This window comes from Aulostomus chinensis, chromosome 6, assembly GCF_037954235.1.
Source record: "Aulostomus chinensis isolate RoL2024-O1b breed Wild chromosome 6, RoL_Achi_v1.0, whole genome shotgun sequence".
In the NCBI taxonomy this organism is placed as follows: Eukaryota; Metazoa; Chordata; class Actinopteri; order Syngnathiformes; family Aulostomidae; genus Aulostomus; species Aulostomus chinensis.
In genome coordinates, this window is record NC_141325.1 from 2,291,666 (window position 1) to 2,313,771 (window position 22,106).

General features: G+C 46.7%; 1 long non-coding RNA gene across 10 annotated transcripts in view; it reads right to left on the reverse strand.

The window, feature by feature from the left end:
• Positions 1–5,852: 5,852 nt before the first annotated feature.
• LOC147259687 (uncharacterized) overlaps positions 5,853–22,106 on the reverse strand; it is a 37,505-nt gene continuing 21,251 nt past the window's right edge. For 7 of the 10 annotated variants that reach the window (XR_015116364.1, XR_015116361.1, XR_015116363.1 and 4 more), the window contains one exon: positions 16,363–17,084. This is a non-coding gene — a long non-coding RNA (uncharacterized LOC147259687). Of the gene's footprint in view, positions 6,225–7,671; positions 7,814–12,819; positions 12,856–16,362; positions 17,085–22,106 lie in introns of those variants that run through there. The other 3 variants (XR_015116360.1, XR_015116359.1, XR_015116365.1) reach the window with 3 other exon arrangements.

Consider the following 22,106-nt stretch of genomic DNA (forward strand, 5'->3'; position numbering starts at 1 on the left):
GGAGAGAAGGCTCCATCAGCCTTTGAGGTCAGGGCATCGCAGGCGTTGTCGAACAGCAGAAGCCATTATTAGGATTTTAAAGTCGAGTGATAATGAAGCCCTAAGACAGCAGGCACGCACACGCAGGAAGACTGAAGGCCACACAAACAATGAGGCGTGGAACTGTGGAAGTTAAACTTCAGTGTTCAACCGACTGCAAGATGATTGGCCAACCTGTGGCACGCGTCCAACAGACACCCGACAAAGAGAGCATGCAGACCGGCTGAGAGCGGTTCTGATGATGAGCTCTTGAAGGAGAATTCCAACGCCAGCCCTCGTGAAAACACGCCAGGCTCCAAACATCATTGACGCCTCAGTCTGTCCTCGCCCTTATCCAACCAAAATCAGCGTGCAGCTAATTGTTAGTGTCACTGTATCACGCAAACGGCGAACTTCTAGATCCGAGGAGGAACCCTCGTGCTTTAGAAAGGTTTCTCCTTCAATCTCAGGCTGCAGGTACGTGATATCTACGGACGCCTGTCACACTCAGGCAGGTCCAGGTCTCCCTCCTGGTCCACATCAAGGTTGCTGTTGTCTTTTTAGTGTCTTTAACAAGGTTTGGTGTTCACTGTGGTTTCTCTCCTGGGAAATTAAACCATTCAGGAGAAAGCTAAACTTAGCGTTGCCATGGTTACTGCAGGACATGGCAAAAGAATAGCAACACATGTATAGAAGGAAACTGTAGATTCTCTTAAAAACTTTTTTTTTAGACTTTCTATTTGTGCACAAGCCTGAAGAACAGCAGGTTTCTCTGCAGGAAATGCAATGAAATGAAAAGGATTTAGTCTCAATTACTAATTGTTAGACCACAATTAAGTCAAGAGGATCAAATAATTAAACAGGCGTTCGAGCAATGTCTGAAAATCCCAGTGAATATTTGAACTTAATAAAATTCCACACGATCAAAATACAGCAACAGAATTCCGGGCAAGTATCCGGAACAGAAACACTCTTTATGCAGAGTGGACGCGACTGTTGTGACACCACTGATGCGTTTAAGGGCTCAGTGGATTCTACAAGTATTTTCTGAGGTGATCAAGTTAAAATGGACACATCCGGGTGGTCTCTCTTCTCCACCGATTCCCCAACATAACTACAAAGTTCCAGTAACTTCCATCCCAGCTGACGGCGCTGAAACACAGTGCAGCCATTTCCCCTTTAATCTGATGAGCGCCTTCATCCTTGGCCTGTCTGAAATATTTACACACTAAGTGTTGCACAACTTCACCCCAGCACAGGTATCGTTATTGTTCAACCTTTCTGGGTATTAATGAAACTTCCGTCAATGTTTATTCAAGAACTTAAATGAATCCGGAGCGATAAATCACGGCAGCGTGTCTGAGGCCTCGGGACACAGTCAAGGGAACTGGATGATAAATCACAGGAAGAAAAGGTAATGTGGCCTTATACTTTAAAGTTTAATCATCATGCAAAGAGTCACTCTCTCCTCGCAGAGTCAGAGATACTCTGAGGTCCAGACCTTCACTCCTGTCCTGCATCAATCACGACGGGGCGTTTTTAATTTTCTGACTGCAGGACCTCTCTGCTGCTCTCCATATTATGGGTCAAGTTATTTTTGACATTAGCTTGACACTTAGCAAAGCAGCTGTTTCACGCAGAGCTCAACACCGCCGAGCAACAGAAAGTACATGAATGGGATCAGAGAAGGTCAAGGGTCCTTTCATACGCGCTGGATAAAAATACACCCGTTTATCTAAATGGGTGCTGAGGAAACCCTCCCAAAGCTGCAGCTCTCCGTCCTCTCCTAACTGTGTCGCGGCTGAACAACTCAACCAAGTCGACGGTGAATTTGTCTCCCTGACATTCCTGCTGCCTGGAAACCAGCTGGTTAGCTGCTTTTTCTGCGCCCGTCTTTCTGCTGCCATCAACTGTATTGTGAGCTACGCTGAAGTCGTTCGACTCACGGTTCAGTGTCTAGACACTTGGCTCACAGAGACCAATACGTCTTTGGTTGGTTTCACTGCAGAGGAGGTCTGGAGGTTCACCGAAGTTCCAATAAGGGTTAAAAAAAAAAAGGCTTTTTGTTGACCGGAAACAGGAAACGAATGAGAGTTGACATGAAGAGTGACATTCCCCGGAAATCTGTCTGTTCTCACTGCAAGCAAACCGCATTCCATCAGCGGACCGTCCCCAAAAAGGAAAGTGAAAAAAAGAATCGTCATGGTAGCGTGGTGAGCCAGACAGTCCAACCCAAACACCACATCGGAAAGATACTACAAACGGAATGCTTTAAAAAAAAAAAACAGGCTTCCAAAAGGTGGAAGGTCAAGCGTCAATGAAAGTCACGTTTTAAAACTGAATTTAAAGAAGAACAGAGTGGGAGCGTCGGTGGGCAGCAGAGGAGAAGCAGGCTGGGAGTCATTAGCAGGAACACAACAGTTTCGCTTTTTAAGGCCTAATTAATCTGTTATAGTGAGAGTCTTTAGTCTCTAACCCGGACTCCCACCCAGGACTCGGATTTATCTTCTAAACCACCTCCTGAAACATCGCATACATTCGTCTCTCATGTAACGATCTTGTGACAGATTTGTGTAGTTCTGACCTCCGTTTCATGACCATATTTCCTGTGGTTGCTTTTATGTTTTGGATAATCAGGACAGCCATTATTTTCTTCGTATTTTTACTGTTGCAGCGACGAGGCTGCAGATGGCGGCAGGCACAGGGAGTGAAAACAAAGAACAACAGATTTAATGTCTACTTTCGCTTCACACTTGAGTGCTGCCGTACGCACCACTCACTGGCATTTTAAGATGGTGAAAGGTTGTTGTTTTTATTTTGCATATTTCTTAACAGACTCGCCAAAGACATCTGTGCCAGGGTCCTGATCCCCTCGATGATGATGATGGTGATGATGATGATGATGGCGGCGCTGCAGTTTGGGGAGCGATAGATTTAACCCCCCTAAGCTATTGACCCATAACTAAAGTGATGTTTGAGCTGATAATCTTTTCATCTCCTGGTAAGTGAAACCCGCTTTGTTGGATTTTGACCATCAGCAGACAATAGGGAGGATCATTTTAACATGGCTCCATGCTGAGCAGGTGGGAGGGGGAGGAGGAGAGGACGAGGGAGGCGGGGGAGGAGGCAGCAAACCAGATTGATATTCACCAAATTTATATTGTGTGGCTTTGTATTTATGCACCGCTACCAGTCACAACCATCTCATTTAAAATCCAAAAAAAAAAAAAATCCCGGCGACGCATCGGCAGCATCCTCCCGGGCCATTGTGTCTACAGCGATGCAGAAAAGAGGACACACTTGGGATCCAGGCAATTTCATTACACCGAGTCAAGCTGTTTCAGTTCAGGATCCAGGTCTTTGTGCCAGTTGCCCAGGACTGAGAACTGGAAACATGGCACAAACAACATTATGTGTTATAGCAACTTCGCGCCGGGCCGTGTGATATGTCCATCTGCCGTGACTAGTGTTGCAGATCGCGCTGATATCCCTGCCTCCCTCGCTCGTGTTCCCTCGCCTCCTCTCACTGAGCCTCTCCAGGTTGTGCGGCTGCTCAGCCATAGTTGCCCTCAGTGCAAACTGCTTTTGTTATATAATAATAAGGAAAAAAAAGAACTTCCCGGAGCTGCTCCGCCTCCGCGGAGGTGCAGAACCTTCGTCCTAGCATGACAGCATCAGCATTTACCCTGCCGTGCATGTTGTGTTCAGTCTGAAGCCTCAGTAAAAACGACTGTCTGACATGTGACTCAGTGGGCAGCAGCAGGACACTGGGTTCCTCTTGGAATCCCCCAGCAGAGGTGTTGCCTTGGTGGCGTTTGCTCCAAAGCTGTCCAGCTCTTCAGCCGTCACTTGTCACTGCTTTTACCCTGACAGCCACTCTGGGTTGTTCACTGTTAGCTTGCCGCTTCAGATTCACTCTGGTTTGCACAGTCAACTATTTTCACTTTAGACTCGAGCTTTGCGTGTTTCTGGCTCAAAATTGCTGGCGTGACAGGCTGACAGGAACACGTGAACTTTTGGAGGTTATCTGGATCCAGCGACGGATGCGGGATTCCTTCGACTCTCCTCCACCAGGATTCGAGCAGCATCCAGACTAAAACGTCTCCATCACTGTTTTTGGAGAGTGTGCATCAGGAAAGGTTGCAAAAACAATAACTTCCTAAATTTAACAGCAACACTTTCCCTCTCACTTGATGGAAACATCCCCTCTCTGAAGAACCAAATCATGAACTGAGACCGACCAACTTTTTCTACTGTGTCCCACATTCCCAAACTTTGTCTTGGTCCCTGGAAAGCAGCGACGTGCGATGCAAGCTGACACCGAACAGCAGTCACCACTCGTCCAACTGAAAGTAGTCCCATCCCCTCCCCGCTGTTACAGGTGGTGTCTCTATCGCCATCTACTGATGAAAATATGCCGGGGAGCCTCGTTTATCAAACCTGCTAAAAATCACATTTCCTTTTTTGGGCCGTTTACAAATTTTGTTTCAAAACCACTCATCAAACACACAGCATGTGGCGTGAACACAGCACGCACGGGACAGATTGTACACGTCTGGAATCTCGAACCCAGCCGGCAGCATTCACGCACTGATGCCTGATGACCTCTATTTGTCCTTGAGCAGATCTTCCTCTGGACACCTTCCACCAACACGCTGCTGGGATTCCTGAAGAGCACCAAAGACTACATGAAGCATATTGATGCACTTCAGAATAGTTGGCTTACAGATGCCTGATCTTTAAATCCATAAAACTGGGTGACGCTTCATTTGTACCGCCGTGAGCCGGACGGGAGGGACGGCGGTGTGATTTTTGGGAATCTAAGCTCACAATGAGACACATTTTCATCTTGAGGATTATTCTTTCTTAGGGACGGACAGATGTTTGCAGGCAGATGATGTTTTGAAATATAAATAAACAAACACATGTCGTGGCGTGTAATGAGGGTGGAGGGTGTGTGTGTGTGCGTGTCTGTGTGTGTGTGTGGGGGAGGTTCCTGAAGAGCCTCCAGCGATCTGCAGAAAGCTGATTATACTAAAATGAGGGCTCAACATGGAAAGTTTATGTCTGGATTAATCAAGACGGAATATGATGAACATCTCAGCCTCTGTTCTGGGGATCACATGATACATAATCAGATCAGGTGGTTGTCTGCAGTATGGCGGCATATGGTGGTGATGTTCTGTATGTTCTTGGCCTGGTTTGAAGGTTCTGGTTCATGTAGTTCTAAGTCACCTCTTAATACTTGAGATAATCCCCTCAATATGACACCAAATGAGTTTACCAAGAATCCCTCTTGACCTGAGAGGAGAAACAATCTGCCCGTACTTCTTATTTGGGCTGGAGACACAAACTAGTTTGGCATCAACAGAACAGCTCGCATCAGTGGAACTTCTCCATTTTCTACCTGCAACACACGCGCAGTTTGTCAATGCTGGGTGAGAGCACGTCAACATGAGCCCGCAGGCCGGCGTGCTGGCCGGCAAAAGCTCCACCAGCGCAGGGGAAGACCGTTAGAGAGGACACGTGCATCCGATGAGACTCTGCTGCTAGCGTTCATGGCCGCTCAGCTAACCGGCCGTCAGCCTTCCAGTGGAGGTCTGGAGCTTCCGGATGCTCCCAGTCCGGTTCTAGAAGCCAGTGGACACGAAGCATATTTTTCCAAAAGGTTGCTGTGTTCCTCTGAAGCAGGGATCAGCAACCTTAAACATCAGGAGCCACAAACCCCCTTGACATGTAGAATGAAGGTGACACCGCTTTCTAGCTTTTCTAACCGTATGAAATCAGTGAACTGCTACGGAGAAAACATTTTATTTCCACGTGCAACAGACACGTTTTTTTTTTTTTCAGAAACGTTTTTTCTTGGATTCATCCAAGATCGAAAAGTTCAATAAATTCAAGCCAAGGGGTGTCGCACATCTGCGATTGCAAGGAATATTTTGATGCTACAAGATCACCACAACCTTCAAGTTCAGAATCACGTTAAAAAAACAAAACTGAAGAGTTGAAATAAAATAAATTTAAATCAAGAAGTCATTATTTACTTTCCAAAGCCACGGGAGGCCGCAGCATAAGTGTTACTGAAGCGTGGTCATCCATGGGGGGGGTGGGGGGGTCTTACCCTCCGAAGACGTGGGTCAGCGCGTCTGGTGTGTGGACAGCAGCGGCAGCTCGGATGCTCAGCCTTCTACTGCTGAGGTGTCGGTCTGCAGACAGAAAGAGGCCTCTTATCCACAATATTTCATATAATCTCACCAGCACACACACACACACACACACACAAAACCTTGTCAAGTAAAAGGATTTGACTCCTTTCACAAGGACTTCAAGATTTTCCTCTCAAATTTAAGGTTACTTCCTTGTATTTTAGCAGTCAAATGAGCTCCCCTGAGCAGAAATGAAATCCACGCTCGTGACCGTGACCCCGAGAGAGGAGACGCGTGAGGAGGACGCCATGTAGGAGTCTGGCGCTGAGGTTGTTGCTGGGACTCCGGCGAGTGGGTCTCATGTGAGGGGCTGCTCACTGGTGGCAGTCAGTGTCCATTTACTGTACCAGAAGAAAGTTATTACGAAGTGCTGCGCCTTCTTATGTGGAAAAATGAGTGAATTCCCGCCGCCAGCAAAGTGCCTGGAAGAGGAAGTTCTTTATCGTATTATAAGAGCAGCAGTTAACCCCCCTCCGCCGCCACGAGCCCACCAGGTAATAAGCGCCTTCCTCTCCTCAACTTTGACTCTAACGGATCTCCAATGTCATCAATGGATGGAGCTCATTTCTGCTTTATGTTAAGAGTAAGAGTGGATGGAGGCACATTTCACTCGCCGCTGTAATGACATAAACATCAATCTGTCTGAACTGCTGCTTAAATGACTGTGTAACCTTTACAGCACTGTTAAAGAAAGATGTATAATTTCTGCATAAAAAGGAGAAGCCGAGGTAATAAAGAGACGAGTCTGGCTGATGCACTTTACTGGACTTGCGGTCTTTTTTATGTCCAGTCAAAGAGTCGCGCCCCGAGAGTCACTTTGTAAAAGACTCACTGCTATTTCCTGACTTTAACATGCACATTAAGATATTCACTGAATTTTAACAGATTTAAAAATCGCAGGGAACAACAACAGATTGAGAGCCGTAAAAAGCAGAATAAAGCCTTTATTACCCACTGACATTCCCCACATAATGGAAATATTTAACAATGCTTCTCATTTATGGACCTTCACCAGCTATAAATTATATTATGCAAGAAACATCATCATGACTGGTGGCGTTAACTACTTTATATTAAATAGGTTTCCAGAGGGAAGGACTGGCCTGCTGTACGTAGCCTGGAACAAATTCAATCTGCTGCCATGTTTAATGCCACATTTTTTTATTATCTCGCGAGCATATGTTGGAATGGCTACAGAGGCTGAAGCTCGCTCCTGGGCAAAGTGGTCATCAGAGCTGCTGTGGCATCTTTTTTTTTTTTGGCCATCTTCATAACAGCATTTTTGTGACCTTTGTCAAGGTTTTATTGGAATCACAGGAGCGAGCAGCAGCGCCGAGCCGGCCCGTGGCACGTGAGTGAATATGCAACGCTCCGCCTTTTGCTTTTATTTATATATATTTGTGCAAGGTTTCAACATGAGAACATGAAATTGTTTGGAAACCTTTTGCCTGGCAGGGATTCCACAGAGAGGAGCCACGGAGCGCTGAGCTCTGCAAGAATGTTCGATGCTGCTTCCTTAGTTGAGCATATGCCACATTCAGTTTTAGGGACGCTGCGTCTGTGCAGGCTGGTCGGGGACAGCAGTTGACCTGTCCAGAAGCACAAGGTAAGCAGAAACACAGCCCCCACCTCCCCTCCCCTTTTCTGATTTTACCTCCTGTTAGTCTACAGGCTGTTAGAACCTCCATGTCATTCATGTTCTCTCACTAGAAGTGACACTGCAGGAGAAACATGCAGGTCAGAGGGGTCAAAGACGGAGCAGTTTAGCAGCCAGGAAGGAGGAGGCGTGACGTCCAGATCGAGAGAAAAGGCAGCAGCTCCAAGAGGAGGAGGAGGCGGGTGAAGGAGGGCAGGTGGTGGGCACGGGCTGGGGTACGCTGGTGCATCTGCCTGCGGCGATGATATTGACGGACATATTTCCCACAGCTCCGTGTCACGGCGGGATCATCACACATGATTATGAAAGGGGGGTCAGCGAGCTCGGCTGTCGCTGACATCTGTCAGTGAGGTGATACAAGCTGTGACGAGGATCGGCCCAGACATGAAATCTTCAGCAGATTACCAGCCGATGCTTCTTGTGTGCTGAGGTACTACTCACTACTACAGTACTGCAGTACTACAGAAAGAAATGAGAAACAACACAAGTCTCCACACTGTCCCTGAGATTCAGATGAGCCATCCAAGGTGCGGCTCGCCGAACCTCTAACTTTGCTACAGGCTGACAGAAAGAGCCGCTTGGCTTATATTGGTAATAATCAACAATAATCAACAATGATCAATAATGATCAGCTTTCACCAAACAAAGCAGCAAAGCAGGGAAAAAATACTAGTTCATAAAAGTAAAGTGAAACACGAAGTACAACTCTGTACTAATGTGTAAGGACAGTTCTGTGTGACAGCAGAGTGACGGGGCGCCGTTGAACATCACATCAATGAGTCGGGCTCCTTACCCTGGTTCAGACGGGGGGGGGGGGGGGGGGGGTCTCACTGCCCTCCCCCTTTGCTACAAGCTGATTGGCTGAGGTGAGCGGACACCTACCCTGTAGATGAGTGGTTCTGGCGTCCTTAACACAACCCTACTGGCTGTTTGATTAAAGTGCTTGTAATTTGTGTTGAGTGCATTTGCTGTCTTATTTTGGGCAGAAACGAAGCTCCTCCCCGTGTTTAGAGCTCAGTAACGCCAGCCGCTGACACACGACCAAGTCTGGGTTCGTTCAGGTGCTCTTGGAGGACAAGCGTCACCTGTGAATCCCACCTCGCTGACACGGACGCCACCAATATCTGTCCTGCTTACACGGTTCATAACAATGAGATTGGGATTAAGGAACTCATCACAGGGTTGTAGCGGAGTGCAGCTTATGTACCATTACCTTTAAGACCAGCACAAGAGATCAAAATCATTCCCTCAATATGGAGCGCTGGTGCCGCTTTCATGTGACCCTCACCACACTAAGTCCTTTCTTCATTTCATCTCAGAGATTGGAGGGAAATTCTTAAACATATGGCTTAAATTGTGGGTAATGGGAGGGCAGCGGGAGCCGGAGCCCCTCCTCATCTCTGATGCGAGCTCCATCTTTGATTAAACGGCACATTTGCCGGAAGAAAATCCCTCCTTAATTTCTCAGAGGCTCCCGGTTGGGCCGTTCCAGGAAAGGCGGACCTGACCTGACCAGGGCGAAGACATCGAGCGCTCATGTTGACGGCTGCATTCAACGCCGTCTTCACAGATGAGCTTCCGTCCTGGATGTAGTTGAAAAATGTGACGTTCTACATTCAAAGAAACACGTCCAGAAAAATGAAATGTCTTTATATAATAGGTTCTTTTTCCTGACAGTGCTGCGGGCGTAAGCGTGCTGTCGGGTACATTCTTGCTTGCGGTTTATGCCGCTTTAGACAAACGCGTCTGCCAAATGAAACTGAAGAACTGCAGAACAGAGGAGAGGGAATAAATGCTCTTAGAACTCATCCACAGTAATTAAGAGCCGTCAAAGGTGTTACTAGTGGCCTCTGAGAGGGAAGAGCACCGCTCGCTGTGAATCAGGAGGCTTGTTTATTGTATATATGAGCAGTCGTTCCCATGAATGATGTGGCGCCGCTGTAGCAGCAGAAGTGTTTATGACAGATTAGAGGCCCGCATCCAACTGCATTTTCATTCCAGTTATTTTTGTTTTAATGCATGTGTGAATCAATTAATTCTGTCGTAAAAGGCCACCATAAACTGTGTGCAGAAGTTAATGAGTCCAGCATTACCACATCATTACACCAGCTGGCATAATGGAGCATGTGTTGTTTGTCATAATATACGCTGCCATGCTTAACAGTCATAAATTGTTTGGATTGGTAAGTTTTGCCTTTTGTTTGACGACAAAGACAAAAGGCTCGTGCCCAGCAGGTAGGATGAACGTGCACTCAGGTGACGGTGGTTGATTTCTAGATCCAGAGAAAGGGAAGCCTTTCCCACACTCCAGCTGAAGTGGGAACAAGCATATGTCTCTACAAGCACACAAAATCACTTCCAGTGCCGTGACCTAGCCTTCAAAATAAAAGCAGCAATGCATGCTTACTGCTATGGTTTTTGCCAGAGCCGCTTTGAGTCTTATTGTGAAAAAGTCTGACCACAAATCAAGCTATTCAGTGTTTTAGCTTCTAAGTTGCTAAGCTAACCCTTGTTCCACGACCCCACGTTGTCCCCTGGCCTCCCTGCTCATTTATTCCTCGCTCTCCCATCATCTGCTTGTGCGGCGCTGCATCGACATCGAGAAATTGATGTTGCTGTAAACCAGACGATCAGCTCGCACGAGCCATCGTCTGTGTGAAGCACAGAAATGAAGCTGATTGGCAGATGTCTCACTTACAGCGAATGCAGGTTAGAGGTGCGACTCAACGGCGCAGCCCATGTTTGCGCGCCTCCATCCATCCTCTCCCAAGCAGTCTGCAGCATAGCGAGTCTGTCTCAAGGTCACCGGGCCCTTCACCGTTGTGGCATGATGGGTAGCTGCTGCCCGTGCCAGCCAGCCAGTCAGCCAGAATCTGCCTGGGTTCGCCTGGCCAACATTACCTTGACTAAGGGAGGGAGGAGGGTACCGGCGGCCCCCTGCCGCTCGGTAACTGGTACCAAATGGTGCCTCTCCTCTGGGGTCCTGACCCGCGAGCAGGCAGAGTCCCAGGACACCTCAGAGCTGAGTTGGGGGATGGGCGGACAGCTGTCTTCTGTCAGTGGGCTCATGGACCTCCAAGATCATTTTTCTCCAGACACAAAATACAGTTTCGGTTCAGCAGGAACGACTCACTGTGGCACAGGAGGCGCCGAAGTCTGACTGAGGAAAAAGAGAGAAAGTCTGGCCGTGTTCCATCTTCGCCAGAGGAACTTTAACTCAGCTTCTTTGGATTATTTAACCCCTGGAGTCCCTGGAGGATAAGGTCAGCCATTTTTAATCTTCCTGATTTTGTCCTTTCACCACCTTTTTTTCAGTTTGACATATGTGTCACTATCAGCAGAACTTGTGATGCGTTTTCAAAACGCTGGCGTGATCGGGAACCTCCCGATGGCTTGTGAAATAATGGGCGGGTCTTTGTGGAGGGAGAGAAATCGTCAAGTTGTTCGCAAAACAAGATTTTACAATCGAGCCAAAGTTGATGAGTACTGAGCATCTTTGTCTGGGGTCGAAGAGGGACGACTGGTTCATGGGCACTTCCTCACGTACAAGGACTAGCTCTCTCACAGAGTCCGACTGTGCGCTGACAACGACTGGTCTTAATAACGATGCACTGCCCTGACGCTTTATACTCAACATTTGCTAAAGTTGCTAAGCTGCACAAATCCTGTCCAGGCACTTGTTCAGCTGAACAGAGCAGTTGTGCCTGGTAACAACTGTCAAAGTGCTTTGTTTGAAGGCTCCAAAGAATTCGTGCAGTAGGAAGAAGACACAAGCGTTTGTCTCGCTCGTGTCCACCACCTGGCAGAATGGGAATAAAGTGCTTAAGTCGGGAGGTGGATCCTGCTTCCACCGTGTTTCTGTAAAAGAGTGCTCGTGTTTCTCTAGATTTTCCCCGGATAGCCAAAGGTTAAACGTGCAATAATCATCCTGAGCTATCAGGTAATCCCGAGTCCGTCTGCAGAGGAAATATGAAAAGCCTCCGTAAAATAACACAGAATTATTCTTTAATTCTCAGGAGCCACGTCTTTGATTGCGTTAAGTAAATTAAGCAGTACCACCATGACAGTCTGACTTCCTGTGTTCTTGCCTGGCGCCTGAGAAGCTGTTAGGCCTTGAGGAACAATGTTATATGGATCTTGATGGGGAGAAGCTGCATAATTAATTTGTATATTCTAGCATGACAGATGTTTGATTTTGGCCGTAAAAGTAATTAATAAGAGAGTGGAAGGAGAAGCAGATTGCTGGAAGATTATTTATGAAGACTCCTCACGGAGCAATTTGGAAAGGGGGGGGTTTAGAGGCTGTACGTGTGTGTGTGTGTGTGTGTGTGCGTGTGTGTACGTGTCCCAACATCACCTGCTCCCTTGGCTGTCCCAGCTGTTAGCCTATGTCCAACCACTGTCATCTGCAAACATTTATTTTAATGTCCCTCTGCGCTCAAAGTAACAACAGAAAATACATCGAGAGAGAAACAACAACTGATCTGAGGTCTGATTGTTCCGGAGGGTGAAGCCAGCACCTGCATTTAGAGGGAAAAGAGTGATTCTGGGAATTTGCCTGGAACTGATGTTGACATCTGCATGGGCGTCGTGAGGGACAATATTTGTAGGATGAAGGTGAACATGGGAATAACTGTGGTAACAGACAAATAAACCAAGGCTGTAAGCAGAAATCTCACGGAGGGGAAGTAATCTATTACTTTGAGGATTTCTATACTTCTGTACTCCTCATTCTGATTTTCAAATCCCTAAACGTAGACAAGTTCACTTCTTAAAGAATCCTGATGATGCTGCAGTGGTCATCTCCTGGTTCCTCCACCAACAGGAAGTGGTTATCTCCTGGTTCCTCCATCAACAGGAAGTGGTTATCTCCTGGTTCCTCCACCAACAGGAAGTGGTCATCTCCTGGTTCCTCCCCCAGCAGCCAATAGGATCGCTCCATGTGATTGTGGTGATTGAATCAGTAAATCAGCTCTGGTGAACAAAAGTTGATGATCTTCCAGGTTTAGTTCATCAAGATCATCTTCACTAATGAACCCTCTGATGATGCTGGAAGCCTGGATGCTACGTTAGCAGTGCTAAGCTAACGTTACACTGCGTTCACATGACTCCGACATCACCGACAGCTATATTTTGAAGGGGTTATGGCAGATACATAGCAGTGAACCAACATGGCTGCCTAAGATTCAAAATGCTTAACAAGCAGGAACCCGGTTCCTTAGAGGAACCCTGTCCAGGGTCATGTGGATACGATTTCAGGGAAATAACCAACGTAAATGAGATATTTCCTTAAAGTAATGAACAGACTCGCCACTCAACGGACTCCTGGGCCGCGCTGCTATCAGAGCTAAAAACAGATAAAACGAGAGAGCGACTGCATGACTGGGGTGAGGAAACACGCCTGGACTGACAGCAGGACAGGCTGGGAAGGAGAGTGAAAATAATTAGATACAGCCCAGTGTTTTGTAACAGCAGGGCCGGGCAATTTATGCCTCAATCTAGGCACAAACTTCCGCCGCTTTTCTTTTTTTCCCCGCCATCATTATTACAGGGCTGTACTGCTTCAGACGATAATAATGAACTGTAATGGATGCCAAACAGTGAGGACAGGGAGTGAATGTAATTTCCTCAATGAGGACATAAATCTCACACTGAGGCTGTTACTGGAAAGTCTTGTGGATATTCAAATCTGCTGCTTTGATTGAAACAGTCATCGTACATCAGCGGCGGTGTAACAGGACAGAAGGTTAGCGCAGGTGATCTGCCACAGTCGGATCTTGTTCATGGCAGGCCTGGATGCTCCGCAGGCTCGTATTTGTCAGCAATGATTAAAGAAAAAACAAAAACTTTGATAGCGGCGCCTCAGGAACGACATCATCAACCCCCCAATCACTCTGCTGTGATGTTGTCGTGACAACAATGGCGTCTTCCATCATTTAGCGGGGAAGTCAGACTCCAGCCTGAGCTGCAGGTGAATTAGAATTATCTGAGTAAGAGCAGAAGTGGAGAGACCGACCTCGCTGTTGAGCGGCGCGAAGGCGAGGTGCTCCAGCCAAAAGCTTCTTGCTGAAATTCACCTTTTCGTTGCCTTTGAACCGAACTGCATAAGCAAGACTACAACGTCCCTCCGTCCGCAGTACTGACTACTTAAAATGGTTGACGTTCATGAAAAATGTAGTTTATTCTAGCATTTCCTCTCGTGGAAGATTGGGACATTGGGTCCTTTTACAGGCCCATCCTATTTGACGGTGGACGAACATTTGAGGCACAAGAATGCAAGACTTCGCCAAAAATGATCAACAAAAACAAACTGCGGAACACGACACGACCATGTAAGAGGAGATGATGTTTTAATTTTGTTCCACAGACGGTCACGAGTCACTCGGATGAACGGTCTCGTGACCTCTGCTGGGCCCCCGTCCGGGAGGTTTGGACAGGAATTAGACAGCTGAGTCCTTCATTCTCAGGAGTCCATTATAAAAACCCAACTGAAGAGCTTTGAGGACTGCAGTCCAATTAAGAAAATAAAACCGAGTGAGACGTCAAATAATAGTTTGACCTCCTCCAAGTTATCAAGTTAAACGTCCTTGATAGGAAACGGTTGAGACTGCAGGGTGGACAGGTGAGTCCAGCCACTGGAAAAGAGCCATTCTGTGCTCATAATTGTGCAGATGTGTCTGATTAATGGCTACTGCATTTGAAATTAATTACAGAGCAATAAATTAGCACTCCAACACCAGACCAAGTGAATTGAATCTTTCTCTTTCTTGAAGGATAAATAGAGATGAAATATAATGAAGAAAGAGGGAAAGTGATCATAAAGAAATGCATTTGCATAATAATTAAAGCCGCGTAATAATCTCCCAAATTCTCTTCAAAGGAGCGCTCTCAATAGAAGTCATTTCCATAACTTACTGAATTATTGTCTTACGGCGCTGAGGAAACTTTTCTCCTTCAACTGAGCGAGCGTCTCTCATCTCAAACTTTGCTGCCCCTAAACTCGGGCATCAGTCATTGTAATTCCCGGCACACCCTCAACACAGGGTTAAACGTCCTCTCAATCTGTTAATTGCAAGACTTTATAATTCCAAGGAAGGGGTTTAAAGGGCCTGCGATAAATCAAGTCACTACTCGCAAGGTTTTAATGAATTCCTCCCAGTGACATTGCAGGTAGGATGGTCTCACCTGAAGAGGAGCCGTCGCCATCACTAAAGAAGATGTTCATTTCAAAGTGATCTACGTTCGAATCAGGCCGGGCTAAACTGTCCGCAGCACAGTGGCAAATTAAAAATCACAAATATCACAATTTATGTGCCCACATTTAGCATCTTCCTATCAGGCTGCAGCTCCGTTGATGAGGTTTTCATTTACATTCCAACGCCAACACAACAGTTTACTCGGATGTGAGGCGCAAATGTTGTTAAAAGTTACGAGTTTTGAAATGAAAGATTATTCATGTGGGTGTGGCCTGGGAAAACATGTGTTTTTTAACAGCAGTTTGCCAGCGATAAACCCGTCGTCTGGCCTCACTCAGATATATCGACCAGCCAGGGTGAGGAGTCGCGCCTGATCAAAGGGAGCAAAGAACGGCAGCAGATAGGAGGTGATTTGCGAGCGGAGCAAGGCCACGTCCTGATGACACCCACGCTGAGGACGCGCGGCCTCGTCATTCATTTTAACGAGACCACGGCATTGACACAGCAGGGGGGCCACCACAGGTGAAGACACGCAGGGTCATTTCATCTGCAAAGACCTGGAACAACAATTCCCACAACCACAATCCAGGATGTGCGGAGCCGTTTTCATGCTCCGTCACTCAACTCTGGTGGGAAACTTTGGAAGCTAATAAACGTGTCGTCCGTGCCCGCGCGCGTTGCTGCCCATGCACAAACAGCCTGGCGGTTGTATGTAGTAACTCTCCCAGCCTAAAGGTGGAGGAAAACATGGCCTCAGCTCAACTGTAGCTTTAGCCAGCTACCGTGTGCAAGGATGAGTTGTGTTTGAAACAAACAGAAACATTTCAGGACCTGGATAACCCTACTGCTTACTATTCTGATTATTAGTACACGGACGACCGCCTAATGCCCAGTTTTAATGACAGATAAAGCAAACGCAGCCAGTGGTTGAGGTGGGTGTGCACAGATGTTTGTGCCGTATGTCGGCCTTTGTAAGACACACCGGCCTGCTCTTCCTCTCACTGTACCCACGTGCCCGTCAATGTGGACGATGCACTGCAGCACAAAAACTTTCACTAGTTGAGATTAAATAAATCCTTTTGTTAATTTTCTGCCCGTCTGTCCCTCATCTGCGGCCGCCAGGAGTGGCAGTGTGCCTGTCCGTCCCGGCGGGGTAAACCTCTCAAAAGCAATATGTAATTAAACTCAGTGAGCATATTCTTTAATCCTAAAGGCTATTATAGATTTATGGTCAGTGCATTGTCTGAGCTCCGCAACGGCTTTCCCTCACAGCACTCTTGTGGATAGCCTGAGCCCATATATGTTCTTAAATGGGTAGATAAAGGTTTTGTAACCCTTTTAAATCTGGCCTCGTAATGGGAGTGCTACAATGGCTTACTGCCCTCACGGGGTAATACGGAGGCTTTGTATTTGTCCAGGGATGGATAGAAGAGCTTAGGAAGGATAGAGGAATCTGTAATTATAATGCATCAACTGTCATCAATGACATATTTTGGAACCCATTTCCAGTCACATCAGAAACAAGCAGGGCTGTACATGTGAAACTGTAATTATGGCGTATTCATTTTGAGCTCCCGGGGATTAAAGAATCGAGTACGTTTAATTGTAAGTGTTCTACATTTGAGAACATTGGAGCCCTGATTACGAGTGGCCTATCCCCACGGCAGGATGCTTTGAAATGCGATGAATACTTAACTTAATTGCTACTTTTATTTGCAGTATTTTGACTCCATCTCCATTCTCTGGCTCTGTGGGGACTCACGGGTGTAATGTCTCTCTTGGGTTCTCATCACACTGATGGACCAGGAGGTTCTGCTCCTCTTTGGCTGCGCAGGATTTCATTCCTTCCTTGGGTAGCTTTGCCAGCTGAGAAAGTCATTTAGAGAAGCATCTTAGACGCCGCCGTTTCCTGCACGAAACATCCTTGTCACTGTTGTTTCGCTCTATTTCCCTCTGCTGACATCTGAGAACAGCTTTGGTCTTAGGGCTCGGAGAGGAGCGCAAAACCTAAAACAAAGAAGGAAACCTCTCTGTTGCAACGGTTCATATTTTTTGTGTTGTTAGTTGTTGGTGAAGAACGATGGCCTAGCATAGCTCAGCAAACCGCCGAGCTACTGAACTGTCTCTGCTGTTTCTCGCCGCCGTTTGTTCTTCTCAACGATGGTCGCCCCTGTAGGAAACATCAAAACGCCGAACGCAATCTTTCCCGTTCTGTCGTTCAATCTGACAGTGACAACATCCCTCTTTGTGTGCCGTCTTCTCAAAATCTTAACTTGCAAGAATGACCAGAAGAACATCCAATACACCTGTAATCAGGACATCCTTTTACCTTCACAAGAACTTTGCATGAAATATAAAACTGCATTGACCAAACACATATTTATACACGGCAAATTTAACAATCTGGATTTTGGTTTCCAGGAGCCAACGAACCCCTTTGTCCTTTTCTGCCTCCCAAAAGTAAAAACCACGAGGCCGCGGCGCCTCAATGATAATGTATTCCCTCTGATTTGACTTTTTAATGGGCTTTCACCTAATTATCATCACATGGTTCCTCAGATGTGTGCTGGAGAGGGAACTCAGGAGTCGGGAACAAAAGGAGGTCAGATTTGGAGGTGTTGGCACATGGCCTGCTCCACTCCAGCACCCCCCTCTACCCACTTTCATGCGATGATAAATTTTCCCCTTGAACATGATGTCAATATGTTGATGTGCCTTCCTTTATTAAGATACCATCCAACTGATAACAAGTCCTGCTGTGACTTACCAACATAAATAATTAGAACAGAGACCAAGGAACGGCAGGTGGCTTTTGGCACAAAGAAATAATCATACTTGATGTGGAAAATAAAGTAAAAGGACCCATCTGTTCACAGCAGGGGGAGGCGAAAAAACACGTTAACATATTGTCAGTAACATTATGAAATACGCAGTTAATAATTTAGTCATGGCACACGGCTCCGGACACTTGTTTTAAATAATCCAACAGAAGTGAGCCAGGGCCTGCTCTCAGGCTTCAAATTAACCGCAGATTTGCACGCTCATGACTTGTCCACCGGCCATTTTGTCACACGCTCTGCCAATTATTTACTCAAAGGGTTGATGCAGAAAGAGCCACCAAAGACATGTCGAGCTAAATGAGATTAGCCAAAGAAGTTGCAGCAGGAGGGAAACTGTTGAACCCTGAACTCTCTGTCGGCCCGTGGAGTATTGATACAGCAGCCAAGATCTTAATTGTCGCCATGAGAAAACGGCACGGCAAATGGCAAATGTTGACCAGCTTAATCAGTGTAACCATAAATTCTGTTGTGAAAAGTATTTAAGTTATGTCGATGAAGAAGAACACATTTTGACTAGAAAGTTGATTAAAAGGGTGGCCCGGTGGAGCAGTGGTCCTCACTGTGGCCCCCAGCAAGAAGGTTGTGGGTGGAGCCCCGGCTGCAGCACGGGGTCTTTCTGGGTGAGTCTCCATGTTCTCCCTGTTCCTGCTGGGTTCTCTCTGGTACTCCAGCTTCCTCCACAGTCCAAAGACATCAAGAGGGACCAGGTTAATCCAGACTCTAAATTGACCGTAGGCGTGGCTGGGAGAGCCAATGGTTGTCTGTCTCTATGTGTTGGCCCTGCCATGGACTGGTGACCTGTCCAGGGGGAAGGCTGCTGGGATAGGCTCCACCCCCACCACCCTCAACAGGAGAAGAGGGAGAACATGGAGGGATGGATGCTAATTGAAAGAGGGACAGTAGCTTGAGGGCTCCCGACCATTGGTCTAAGCCCAGTACCCCCAGTCAGAGACCAATCCACGCTGACTAGCTTTGGTCCTTTGGTAATGAAGTAGGGTGACTGTGCTGCATTCACTACAGAGAGACTTGGAAGGAAGGACATGAAAGCTGCGTTACCTCACACAGAATATGTTCCCATGTCATGGCCAATGTTGAATCTGCATGCAGCCACGCTGAGAGGCCATCGAGCCAACAGTCAAAGACTCAAATCACCAGGATGAAGAGGCTGTCTACAATGACCTCTTCAGCCAATCAAAGTTCAAGAGGCCTCCTGTCAAGAGCTCCTCGAGGGTCACGAGGAATCACCGCCTCATCACAGCCACCGCAGGCGCCTGCAGGGATCTAATTCCCTCATATTTTGTTGTGTGCGCACAGGTTCATCTGTGCAGAGCCATTCTGCAAATCAGATTTATTTGCTTGCTTGTTTGAGATGATCAGTTTAATGTTGACTGGTGTGTGGAATCATCTTCAGTATATAAATGAGATGATTAAAGCCACGGGGTTTCCCCACTTGGGGAGTGGAACCCCCGCCTGTGAGCACAGCGGCGCCTTCACTCTCTGAGTCCGACTTCTATTCACAGTGTTTGCTCATCAGCCGGCCTCGTGCCACTGTGAGTCTGCATGAGGAGTGTCAGTTTAGTCCAGCCTATAATCCACTCCTCGGGATTCATGCGTGCGCCTCTGCATCACTCTTCAGTTGTCAGAGGAGTAAATGGAAGATTGTAAATCAGGCAGACAAAAGGAAAATACTTTGAAGAGATACTTCACCCAAAAACCGTATGTTGAGTACTCACAAAGATGTTATTCTTGGGTGCTTAGTACTTGGTGTCTTAGGAAGCAGAAAGAACCAGCCATGTGTCTTTAGCTTAGAGCTAATGGAGACCGATCGCTAGGAACACAAAACCTGGAACGAGTGCTGAACTTTGAGCGTCCCAGTTTGTTTTTGGCTCAAATCAAAGTATTTACTGGTTACTGAGCATACGCCATCTTGTGAACAGCTCTGCCGCTGTTCGCCGTCAACCGCCGTTAGCTTCGAGCTTGATACACGTGGCTGTGTGCACGCAACAAACCTTAGACAACCACAAGTATTTGTGTTAAGAGTTGACAAGGAATACTAGAGTAGTACTCTGGACTAACAGGTAATAGACAACCTGCCCTCTAGTTTCCTGTGATTACTGACGAGTTATTAAGTTCCACATCCGTAAGAATGATCGAAACACTGTAGCGTGTGACATCGGTTCATGCTGCAGTGTACAAATGAGTACTTAGTCCACTGCTGGTGAGTTTGGAGTCTTAAATTCTGGGCTAAGAAGACACTGGTTTTAGAGATAAAAAGGTTTTCACAGGGTTTTGATCTTTGCTGAAATCATTTGGTGCTTTAATTTACTACAATAATCACCTGATCTGTCATGTGGCTTTACAAGCTGACAGTAAAAAGTGCTGCAGGACTCGTTTAATAGCGTAACATGGAAGTTTTAATTGTCATGTAACTCCCCTTAATTCATTACATGAATCCCCTTTAAACATTACACTGAACCTGTTTCAATTAAGTCTTCCATGTTCAGACAAGATGCAGAGGTGCGACGGCAGGACACGAGGAGAAAACACCTCTAAAATGGCTGCTCCTGAATCCCTCGCAGGGAAACATTATTCCTCATAAACTCCTTAATAAATACTTCAGGTCCTTAGAGAGTTAGTTGATCCTGAAAGGAAACACTGTCTATACCCAGGAGCAAAGAAGGCCATTACAGCTCGTACTGGAAGATTTAATAGGTGTCATAATTTATCATGTAAACCGAAAAGTGTTTCTTAATTAAGTGAACACCTTAATGAATTTTTTAATTTGATCCCTGTAAGTACTTTGCCATGCTAATTGCAATATTCCACACATTAGTTATCGGCTATTGCCCTTGGCTATTTGCTGTCGTGAGGAAGGGACCCCCTTTCCCCCTCAGCATCACTTCATTAAGCCTCCAGCCCAAACTGCACAGGCCCACTCCTGAGTGCCGCGTGCACGTCATGCATGAGTCGAACAAATCCAAAAAGTTATCTGGTTCTTTGCTCACTGACTGAGCTGAGAGGGATTGAATTTTGCAGATGTGAATGTTTTTCACGCTGATTAAGTCCAACCGGTTGTATTTCTTTGTAACTGCAGCTTCTGTTAGCTCATAATAGGCCATCCTTTTCCCCGGTCCTGACATTGTACATGAGAATAATCAGTGAGTGGGCTATTCAGGGTGACTAATGCGAGCCCGGCTCAGTCTTGATGACTGCCTTTGTATCCAAAGTCTCACTATCACTGGTGGCAGGCTCATATTGTTCGGTGCAATTAATCTGTTTGAGAAACATAATAATGGAGTTGCCAACTGCTGCCTGTGCTGGTATTTTATTAATCAACCTCAATTAGGGAGTGCCGCGATGTCCTTAGAATGACTTTACATTCACTTGCATGGGAAAGCGGTGCAGCCACACAGCAGAGAGAGAGAATCCGCTCAGCGCCACCACAGATGGGCTCAGACAGACATTAAGTAGGAACAATGTGGGGAGACTGTCGTCAGCCACTAACCAAATGCCGGTGCGTTGTGGCCGTTAAATTTGTCAACTTCATCGGCGACTTCAGCAAATAACCGCCGTTTTGAGGCGGACTTGAACTGTAAAACTCCAGCTGGCTGCTGAGTTGTAGGAAATGATCCCGGCACTCAGGGATGAACGAGTTTGAGTGCAGTTGAACACTTTACAGCAGCGAGTGACCGGGGAGGGATCATCCCCATCCAGGACCTGCGGGGGTGAGCTGGGTCTCCATTCCAAAGTGCACAGCGAACATGAGAAGGGTGCACGGATACAGCAGATCCCAAGCTATAGATACCAGTTACTCTGATTCCAGTGTGAAATACCAATATTCCCTCCTCTACACTTGAACAGCAAAAGTGATGGATGAGAAAAGAGGAGTACAAGAACAACTTCAGAAAACAGTGGACCAGACGATGACACTGCGATACTCCCCGAGACTCCAGCCACCCTGAGTGTAGGTACATTCTTAATTTGTACATGAAAAAACCCAAATTGAGAACCCAGAAATCGCCAAAATGTCACAAACTACAATTCCCTCCTGGCAGCTGCGAACTCCCACGTCAGACGAGCTCGGCGCGAAAGCCAAACAGACGCGGGGAAGTCGATGGCACAAGTTCTTTAAGCAGAGTGAGGGGGAAGCGAAATAGGACGACATTAAATTACAATAAGATTGAAGCAG